General features: G+C 38.9%; 1 protein-coding gene and 1 pseudogene across 1 annotated transcript in view; one reads left to right on the forward strand and one right to left on the reverse strand.

Annotated features, from left to right (window-relative positions):
• Nucleotides 1-10,789, forward strand: part of Eml6 (echinoderm microtubule associated protein like 6) — a 275,911-nt gene that overhangs the window by 17,513 nt on the left and 247,609 nt on the right. The window lies entirely within an intron of this gene.
• Nucleotides 8,244-9,352, reverse strand: LOC105742350 (annotated as a pseudogene).

Genomic DNA, 10,789 nt, shown 5'->3' on the forward strand with positions numbered 1-10,789 from the left:
CCATGTACAACATTGTTGCAGGACAGTCCTGCAACACTCCTTTCCCTGTCTCCTGCCTTCATTCACCACCCCTTTCCTTTTTAAACAATCATCTACCTGAGAGACAGCACGGCAGCAACTGGCTAGAGCTTTATTTTATTGCATTAGAGAAGTTTTTTTGAATTTTCATTTTTTAGTACGTTTTCAGTACATAATGAGTGCGTACTTATGGGAAGTTGGTAAGTGTGTAGAGTACATCTTCATTCTCTCCTTTTTCCCTTCCCTTCTCTTCTCTCTCCATCTCTTGGGTCCCTTCCCTTTTACAAAAGGCACAACTTTCGATTTCCTGTTTTTTCTCTTTGTTTATATTTTGGCTTTCTTATATAAGATAAACCATATAATATTTAAGTTTGTGCATCTGATTTATTTCACTTAACATTATTGTCTGAAGGTGCAACCATTTTCTTACAAATAACTCAAACTTGTCTTTCTTTATGGTACAATAGTGCTCCACTGTGTATATATGCCACATTTTCTTTGTCCGGTCATCTGTTGATGGACACATAGGCTGCTTCCAAGATTGAGCTTTTACAAATTGTGGTGGTATTAACATGGGAATGCATATATTGCTGTAATATGATGTTTTCAGTTCTTTTGGGAAGATAACTAAAAGGGGACTAGCTGGGTCCCCTTAATGAAATTTCAAGTTTTTGTTTTTGTTTTGAGGAATTTCCATGATGATTAGCTAGTTTACTTTTTATTGCTTATAATGGAAAATGAAAATGAATGTTTGTAGGAGTATTTAATTCCATATGTTTCCTACTTTTATCTGAATTTCTCAAATCTCAGAAGCTAGTTTAGAAGCTAACATTTTCCTTCTAGGTGCCACAATGAAAGAGTACAAATCAAAACCCAGCAATACACAACGAAATAATTGTGCAATATCATGTTATGAATGATTACCCAGAGGCGCCATATCAAGGAAGCAGTCACACCGGGTGTCTCAGAAGTGACTATTGGGTGTCAGTTGTGGGACGTCTGAGCTATCTTCCCAGGTACACTGTAGGAAGTGCAATAAAAAAAATCATGTTTTACTTTAAAAGTTTATTATAGTAAGAGACACATTGTCATTAATACCTGTCAGTACACCCCTCCTTCCTTTGCACACACTACTCCTATCATTCTTGCCACTTTCTAAAGCAGTTCTAGGAGTCCTCTTTCATGAATGTCTTTTCTTGGATGCTGCTATGTTCTTGAATTAACAAAACATTGACAGCAATTTCTGTCAAATAAAAACATTACAGTATGTTCTCATCCACCATATTCACAGGACTTGGCATCCTGAAATTTCTAGCTCTTCTTCACAGTTAAAATAACCATGAAAGTTAAATGTTTTTGGTTGCTTCAGCGTGTAAGGCTGCCATGACAACATGACCAAAGACATGGGAGAGGATTTTGGACCTGCTTCCAAAAGTGGCAAGGACACTAGGATAAGTGTGTGTGAGTGAGAAGTATTTTGAGTAGGCTTAAGGGCAGTGTGTCTTTTACTGTACTGTGTGTTTAACCCTCATCGTATGTTTTGGTAATACTGCACGTGCACTTTGTGCAGACTTCGCTCCAAGCTTCCATAGCCTGTACTCACTTGAAGTGAGCACAGAAGCTCCTGTGGCCTTTTTCCTTCAGAGTTCAGAGGCATTGTCACTTACATAGAGTTTAAAAAGTGACTTGATTAAATATTAAAGAGAAAGAACATTTTGATGAATATGTATAGAATGAAATAATAGGGCTGGGGAGATAGCTGAGCTGTCTAAGTGCCCGCCTGGCAAGCACAAGGACCCGAGTTCAATCCCTAGTTCCATATGCCATGCTGGCCCTGAAACTATCTGTACCAAATAAATAAATAAATCAATAAATATGTTTTTTAAAAAAAGAAAGAAAATAATAATTAACCGAAAGATTTTGGGTTTCAGTGGTCATCACTGTGCTTGTGGGTAAAATGCATCACTTGCTTTCATTAGACCACCGTGTGCAGTGACTTGAGAGTCTAAGGTCTTCTCAGGAGGTTTTCTCAGGAGACCACTTTACTTTATCCACCAAGGGCCCTTATTTTTCCTGTAGGTTGAAGATCTGTGTCTTAGTTACCTTTCTTGTTGCTGGGATGAAATATGGGACACTCACCAGTTAAAGAAGCAAATATTTATTACAGCTTATAGTTTGTACAGGTCTCAGTCCATAGTTGGCAGGTTCCAATGCAGGGTGAAATGGTAGAGGAGAAACAGTTCATGGTGTGGCAGGCAGCAGGCAGGAAGCAGTGAGCCTGCTTTCTTTCTTTTTCTTTCTTTATTTTATTTTTATTTTTATTTTTATTATTTTGGTGGAACCAGGGATTGAATTTAGGCCCTTGCACTTGTCAGGGAAGTGCTTATTCCAGTGAGCCATCTCTCCAGCCCCCTTTTTTTCCTTTATAGTCCATCCAGGATATAAACCTATCGGTTAGTGCCAAACACACTCAGGGTGGGGCTTCCCTTTTCCACAATTCTATTACCCATACCCAGGCTAAAGCAAATCAGTGGACTAATCCAGTTATCACACACCCTTAATCCAGTATGACACACCTGTGATTCTGCCTTCCTAAGGCCCTATCTAAAACTATGAGGTTTTGGGGGGACATCTAGATTTAAGCCATAGCAGTCTGTTACACTAATGTTCTGATGATGGCAATGTAGCCAGAAAATATGCTATGACAGAACACAGTCTCAGACTTTCAGAATAGTGGAAGTTATAATGACATTTCTAGACTCAATTTATTTGGACTTAGATTAGCTTTCTTGGGGGATTCTAAAAATCCTGATATGGGAACTAAATAAAAGATAATTAACTCTAAATCCATTTTGTTGTAGTCCTTCCTGTCACTAGGCTAGGAAGGAGAAAACAGGGTACAAATCTGAAGTTTACATAGAGCCTGAAATTAATTTTCACTTAAGACCAAAACCACAATGTAAAGTAATTTAATCTTGGTTTTATATTGAACCCTCAGCAAAAATTACTAATATTAAATAGCATGACTGATTTGATGGCATATTATTTAGCCTTTAAGATATGTGAAAATATGAAAAAACCTTTGAGATTTATGTGCATAATGTCAAACAGCTCTTGTTTCTATCAGTACACTTCATTTCCTTTCTTTAGAAGTATATTATAAAAATGTATTTGAAGTTATGTACTATTTTACCTTAATATTTAGATTATGGGTATGAGTCATTATTTATCAAGTTAATTTTATGCCTGTTAAAGTTTTTACAGTTTATGTTTAGAAATTTTAATTTTAATATGTGCAAGATGTCTCAGTCATTTTGGAGAAAGTAGTCTTTTCTCAGTATATTTTTTAAAAAAAATTATAAAGGTTAAAATTGTTTATTGATTTTGGCAAGCTACCAAAAAGAAATTATAGCTATCTGACAGAAAACTCAGGGGAAATTAACAGGGAGTTGTCAAAACTGATAACAGTGTGAGAGAAAGAGTCATTAAAGCTTTATTTTCCTTTCACACAAATTTGCTCAAGTGTTTTTGGTGGGCATAATTTTTATTTGGTCTGGTTGAAGTTATAAGCTACAAATTATGGATATTCTTTTTTAAAATATCCTAAGCACCTGTCTGGATTGGAAAATAAGGAAACTGGTTTTGGTTCTGGCTAAACAGCACAATATATCTTGATCTATGTTGTCCTCACTGTTGGCTGAAGTGGGGAAATAACGCATTTTTGTTGATTTGAATTGACTCAAAGGCCAGAATTTGCCTGTATTTACTGTTATGGTTTATGTGTATTTGTCTCCACAAAGTTTCATTTAGTCACTGACAGTTCCACAGTTTGTGATTAATCCATGATCCAAGGCTGGGATTATGGGTCTGAGTACTGCTAGGATTATGGGTGTGAGTGCTTCACCCAGCCTGGGGTGGACAGCTTGAATGCAACTTAAGGGAGACAGACTAGCTCTCTGTAGCCACTGTTGCCAGTACTGCTTTGCTTTTGTTCTTTGCCGCTGCCATGAAAGGTTGCCCTCTGTCATGTGTCACTTTGCCTTGGAGCCAGCTGAGTATGGACAGAAACCTGCAGTAACAGAGAGCTAAATAAACCTTTCCTTCCTTCATTTGAAGGAGTGTTGGGTGTTGGGTGAGTGTTGGGTGTTTGTTCCAGCAATGAGAGAAGAGAAACAGACATTTACATATAAAAGAAACAAAAATAGATTCTATTAAAATATTTCATTCGAATGTCTTTTCTTTGATTTTTAAAAATGTCTTATGGGGCTGGTGAGATGGCTCAGTGGTCTAAAGCACCTACTTAGAACAAGTTTAGCAAAGCACAGGGACCGCGGTTCAATCCCCCAGCACCACATGCCAGCCAGCCCCGCCCCCTGGTGGGCTGAGCTGGCCACACACACGCACACACACACAAATAAATAAAATTTTTTAAAAAGTCTTATGGTTTAATTGCCCTTTTTTTGGTGATTTTGAGACAGGGTCTCACTGTGTAGTTTACATTGGCCTTGGACTCACCGTGTGGAGCTTAGGCTGGCTTCAGATTCACAGCAATCCTCCTGCCTCAGCCTCTGGAATTCTGGGATTACAGGTGTATGCCACCACACCCTGCCAATTGCTATTATAATATAAACAAGGATTTATTTTATAACATTTTTTATAGAAAAATACTAATACAATATGTATTAATAACCTGAGCAATGGTGCTTGTAATCTCATTGGTTGACCATAGTTTGGTCCTACCTCATGCCCAACTAAGCAAGTTCCCATGTCTTCTCCACCACCTTAGACCCGCCTCACCACATAGTTTTCCTCTATAAAAGTCCCTGCAAGAGACAACTTCCTGGGGGAAACTACTCACTCGGGCCCCCCCTCCTGTCCCTCTCTCGGGACAGGAGCTTTCTTTCTCTCAATAAATATATTCTGCTCATAAAAAATATGTGTTAATACATATTGTTGGTTCAGAAAAATAAAATAAACATTTTGCATGTGTACTTAGTAATACATTATTATGTGGCAGGCACTCTGATGAGCCTTTTGCATATATCCTATTACTTAATCCCTACAAAAATGTCTGCAGTGTAGAACTATTATTTTTCTCTTACTACAGAAAAACAAGCATAGAGAATTTAAGGAATTTAAATTCCAAAGATAGTCATCATGTTGGGCTAAGCCCAGGCCTCTCTTGCAGGACTCTCATTCCTAATTTACCTAATTTCCTGGCCTCTTTGAGTCACTTAGTTATTACTATCTAATGGTGAGAATCAGGGATATTTTCCAAAGAAAAATAATGATAGTCTAACATGAATACCCATCAAGGTTATATCCCTTTGTAGCTCTCATTACTAAGAACAGTAGGCTTCCTCAAAAAACTTCTACTCAGTGCTAGGTGTAGATCAACTTTTTTTTGTTGGTGGATCATTGAAAGCCAAACAACAGACCCCATCACCTGTTTCTTAAACAAGGAGAGATCAGTTCCTTTACAAAGGATGATATGGGTTCTGACAGAAATATAGTGTGTCTCAGTACATTGCTGTCTAAGCCTGCCCCTGGCCTGACAGCCTCATATCTGGGTACAAATCAGAAAGAACTCCAGGAACATAAGGACTGGCAATCTTTGACTCTTGGGATTGGACTCAGTTTTTATACCTGAGAATGGCTGGCTTGAATATCTGGTGTTCACATGGCTCCATGACCATTTACCAACTTTCCCCATTGAAACTCCTCTAGGAACCATGAAGGGTTGGTGAGATCAGGTAGCTCTTGGCATTGACATTATTGGATTCATTCATTCATTTATTTATGACTTATGACTTTTGGGTCATAATAATAGAACTATGAGGAAACAGTAATGTATTCCAAATTGTTGGTCACATCCTGGTTTATCAAGAGTCAGATGACAAAAATCATTGATTAGACTCTCTTTTGTCATCTCCTATCTGTGTTGCTCTCTGGGTACTGGCTTCATTCTTTCCTTCTCTTGGCACATTTCTTTCAAGCTGTGCGAGTGGGCATGATGGTGATACTGTGCCATGGGTGGCTTTTGGTTCCTAGCCTCTTAGCTAGAGCTTTAGAGGAGAAGTGGTGAACCTATGCATACATATTGTTTTTATTTTAAGACAAAATATGTTAATGTAGAGTTGTATTTTCTAAATTGAAACCTAAGTATTCAAGTGCAATTGCATTATTGGCACTTTGCAATAAATAAGTGGCTTTTGGTTTGCAGTTCAGCAGTGGATCTGTAAAAGGTCCACCATCACTGCCTTAGATGGTGCTCAGCTCTTTTCCAGCATGTTTATAAAGTTCCAGGAAGGATATTCTGATTGGCCCTGTGTAGGTCATGTGACCACCCTTTGTCCAGTGACTTTAGTTAAGAATGAGTATCATGGTGGTTAGCAAGTACTAGGAGTTGCAGTTGGCTGTCTTCCCAGTGTCGTGTGGGATTGGAAAGGGATAACTACTAAAAGAGGAGGAAGAGTTATTACCAGAAAGGGGGAGAAATCTTGTGTTTATTAAAACAATATATATTTCAAAATAGAGTCTCAAGAAAGCTTGCAAAACAATAAAGTATGGACTTTGAGATGTCATTTGGAGAACAGGTGTGTCCAGGACACAATTGATTGCCATTTGTTGTTTCTTTCAACAGGATGGTCATAGTCTCCAATGTCTTTCATTCAAATTATTTATGTAATTTATTTTCCCATGAGATTTTATTGCTGTATTTTAGGTATATATAATGATCTCACTCAGAATGAATTTGTACTTGTATTTGATGCAACTTGTTTCTTTTTGCGCATCATTTCCCTCACTTCACTCCCTCCTCCCCATCTACGAAGCTTTGTTTTCTTTTACCTTTTTTCTTGGTATTACTTTTCCCTTCTTTCCTTTCTCCCTTTTCTCCCCTTGTTTCTCTCCCCACTTAAACATTTTTTTTTCCTATTGCACAGTAGCATAAACATGGGTGTACACATATTGTTATGGTACAGTGCTTTTAATTCTTTTGGGAAAATACCCAAAAGCGTCAAATGGAACCTCTAGTCGAAATTTTTTGACGAATCTTGACACTGATTTCCACAGTGGTCACACCAGTCTACACTCCCACCAAAAGTGCAGAAAGGATCCTTTTCCAAACAGCATTAGCTATTGGTTGATTTTTTCTCCCTTCCCTTCCCTTCCCTACCCTTCTTCTGATCCTCCTGTTTTCAGCCTCCCAAGCACTGGGATTACAGGCATGCGCCAACATGCCCAGTCTCAGTTACTGTTTTAGCCTGCCCCAGGGGTGGGGCCGGCACGCTGGGGATTGAACCCCAGTGACTGTGCCTCCCTAAGCTGGTGCTTTAGTCTGCTGAGCTATCTGGCCGGCCCCTGGTTGATTTCTTGATAATAGCTATTCTTTCTGGGGTCACAAGGAATTTCAGGGTCTTTTAAATTTGCATTTCACAAATGACATGATGCTGAACATTTTTTAGATATTTATCTGCCATTGCTGTTTTTTCATCTGAGAAGTGTCTATTCATTTCAGATGTCCACTTTTGCATTGGGTCTCTAAATTTGGGGAGTCCGATTTTTTTTTAAGTTCTTTATATATTCTAGTAATCCTTTGTTTTTTTATTGATAAAAGTCCAGCTTAATTCATATTAAATGAATTTCAACCATTACACTTTGCTAATTCATGCAAACACAAATCTTAAAAGTAATAACAAATTTGAACTGACAAAAGGAAAAAATTACATTATAACCATTCATTGTACTGTCGTTCTTAGAACAACAACAACAAAAAAAGTCAGTGTTATATGGGATTTTTAAAAATCTGGTACATGGCACGAGAAAAACTTACCGACAGTTACTTGAAATAATATTTTACAGAGATGGGACGTTAAAAATAGTGCTTTTTATTAGAAGGACAGCAGCATATACTTCCGCCCTCATATAGGTATTAAGAGAATGAAGAGATTTTTATCCACAGGTAACCTCACACCCCGGCTCTTTATTCCCTCGTCACTCGGGCCCCAAGTCCCTTCGGTGCTCATCAGCGCCTCTGTATCTGTCCGCCGTGGCTCCCAGTGTCCCGTCTTCTGTTCAGCTCCTTGCTGGGACTCGGTTGGGGCCGGTTCCTTATCTGCCTGTGCTGGTAGCTAGTGGGACTGTGGTCCCGGCTGCTTCTCCTCTCCCTGCCCTGGCATCCGCCGCTCCCCTGCTTTCCTGCGGCTCCTCCTCTCTCCGGGCTCCTACAGCGAGCGGCTCCTGAACTTCTGCTCAGAACCCAGCCGGCCCGGTGGGCTGCTGTTCTCCCCAGAACTCTCTCCTTTTACAAAGGGAGGCATTTCCCCAGCTGTTTTCTTGTTGCTGTGAAGAATGGAGGGTTCTTCATAAAGTTTTCTCTTCTCAGACTTCTCTTTAGAAACACTGTTGTTACTTCCTGTTTCTTCTCCTCCTCCTCCTCCTTCTCCTTCTTCTCCTTCATCTTCTCTATTTTCTTTGCTCTGCTGTTGCTCTCACTCTCACTCCTGCTTTCTGAAGTCTCTGAAGAGGAGGAAGAGGAGGAAGATGAAGAGGAGGAGGATTTGTGCTTATGCCTTTTGTGTTTACTTTTGGTCTTACATAACTTTTTGTTTTTTCTGTCTCTTTTCTTTTTATTTTTCTTTTCAAATCTGTCTAATTTCCTAAGAAGTTTCTGTTTTTCTTTGGTTGTTAGTGACTTTAAGAACTCAACTTTTGGATCTTTTTCATCCTCACTTGCAACATACTCCTGAGATGGGTCGTTTGCGGTCAAGTTTCTCTCCAGCACATTTTGTTTCAGTGCAAACCCACTGTTTCTCATCTCCACTATTAGCTCCGAGGGGCGCATCAATAGCCCTGAGCCATCAGTGGGAACTGAACTTGCATTGATTCCAGAAAGACCAAACAAAGGACGCTCTTGATCTGTGTTGACGTGAGCCCATTTTTGACATTTATTGCACCTCACATTGCAAACCTGAATTCCAAAAGGCTGTTCTCGGATGTTCATATCGTCTTTGGTATATTTTTCCCCTAGAGCCCCCTTCTGCCATTCAGATTTTTATTTCATATCTCCTTCTGTTTCTTCTTTCTCTTTGTTTTCTTTTTTAGCTCCTGGGACCTTGTACATGAAATTTAGTCCATTCTTTACACGTTCCTCTCCCATAAGCAATCTGTTATCATATGATTCTTGTTCTTTGAGATGTTGATGCATTAATTGCTCTTGTTTCTTCTTATCATATGATATTGTCTGTTCTGCCATCCATACCTTCTTGATATTGGACTTGGAGGCGGGGTGAAAGTCCTTTTTGCACATGAAGTTGGGGAAGGATTTTCACATCTTTGAATCTGGCAGTGGCTGGGTCTGGGAGAAACATAAACTCTGCCACCGAACCAGAAGTGAGTCTCTAGATAGTAATGCTTTGTCTGAGGAACAGTTGGCAGAAATTTTTCCCCACGTTGTGGGTTGGTTGTCTTTTCACTCTATTGGTGATTTCTCTTGTGGTGCAAGTTTTTTAATAAGATGAGATCACAGTTGTTGATCCTTTGTGTTAGTTCCTGTGCAATCAGGGTTTTATTCATAAAGTCTGCCTACACTGATGTCTTCAAGAGTTTTATCTATTCTATTGCAGCAGATTTATTTATTTATTTATTTATTTATTTATTTATTTATATTTTAGGGAAGGGTCTACAGGGTGTTCAGGGTCTTACTACTAGATCAAACTCGTAGTGATCCACCAGCTTACAGCCTCCCAAAAGCTGGGATTACAGGCGTGAGCCACCACGTCCAGTCTCAATTGCTGTCTCAGTGCGTCCCAGGGGTGGGGCCGGCATGGCAAGCCTGGCGATCGAATGCCTGGCCCCTGCACCTGCTCACAGGTGCTTTAATCCACTGGGCTATTTGGCTGGCCCTGTCTTTCAGCAGATTTAATATTTCTTTTTTTTTTTTTTTTTTTTTTTTGGTGGAACCTGGGATTGAACTCAGGGCCTTGCTCTTGCCAAGGAAGTGCTTATTCTACTCAGCCATCTCCCCGGCCCCAATATTTCTATTTTAATATTTAGACTTTTGACACATTTTGATTTTGGTTTAGTACATAGTGAAAGTAGTGGGTCTATAACATTAATTTTAACTGATACATAAAAGCTATAGTCTTTTATGATGTTATGGTGTATTAAATAGTAAATGTGAAGCCTGCTATTGAATTATTGGTGTGGAGGACAGAAATTACCTCTTAATTTAATTTCTGGAGATGTACAAAGGCATAAAGGAGTTTGGATAGGAGTTTATTATCGTTGAAGGCCCTAAGGAGAATATAGATGAAATAGAGGCATCAGAGAATGGTAGATTTTGATTCTGTTTGAATGCTGAGTAGAAGAGACACAAAGAACATCAGTTATTTTACACAAAACACAAGGGGCCAGAGACAATTAAGTTAGAGCTTCTACTTTCAGAAGAAAAAAAAATTATGTTTAAAGAATGAAAAACTTACAAAAGGAAAGACCAATGCTTGCAGCACACAGTTAGAACCCCTTCTTTTCTGACTTCCTATCTTTATTAAACTTTAGATTTATTCTAAAAAATCATTCGATTATTTCATGTATTTATATTTGAAATATTTTGTAGTTCAGACAAAATGCATTGTCCATGTGTCTTAGTTACTCTTCTCTCGTTGCTGGGACAAATACCCGACACTCAAAATGAAGGAAGGAAAGGTTTATTTAGCTCACAGTTACTGGAGGTTTCAGTCCATACTCAGCTGGGTACAACGCAGAGCAG

Source organism: Octodon degus, unplaced genomic scaffold (assembly GCF_000260255.1).
Source record: "Octodon degus isolate 3935 unplaced genomic scaffold, OctDeg1.0 scaffold00048, whole genome shotgun sequence".
Classification (NCBI taxonomy): domain Eukaryota; kingdom Metazoa; phylum Chordata; class Mammalia; order Rodentia; family Octodontidae; genus Octodon; species Octodon degus.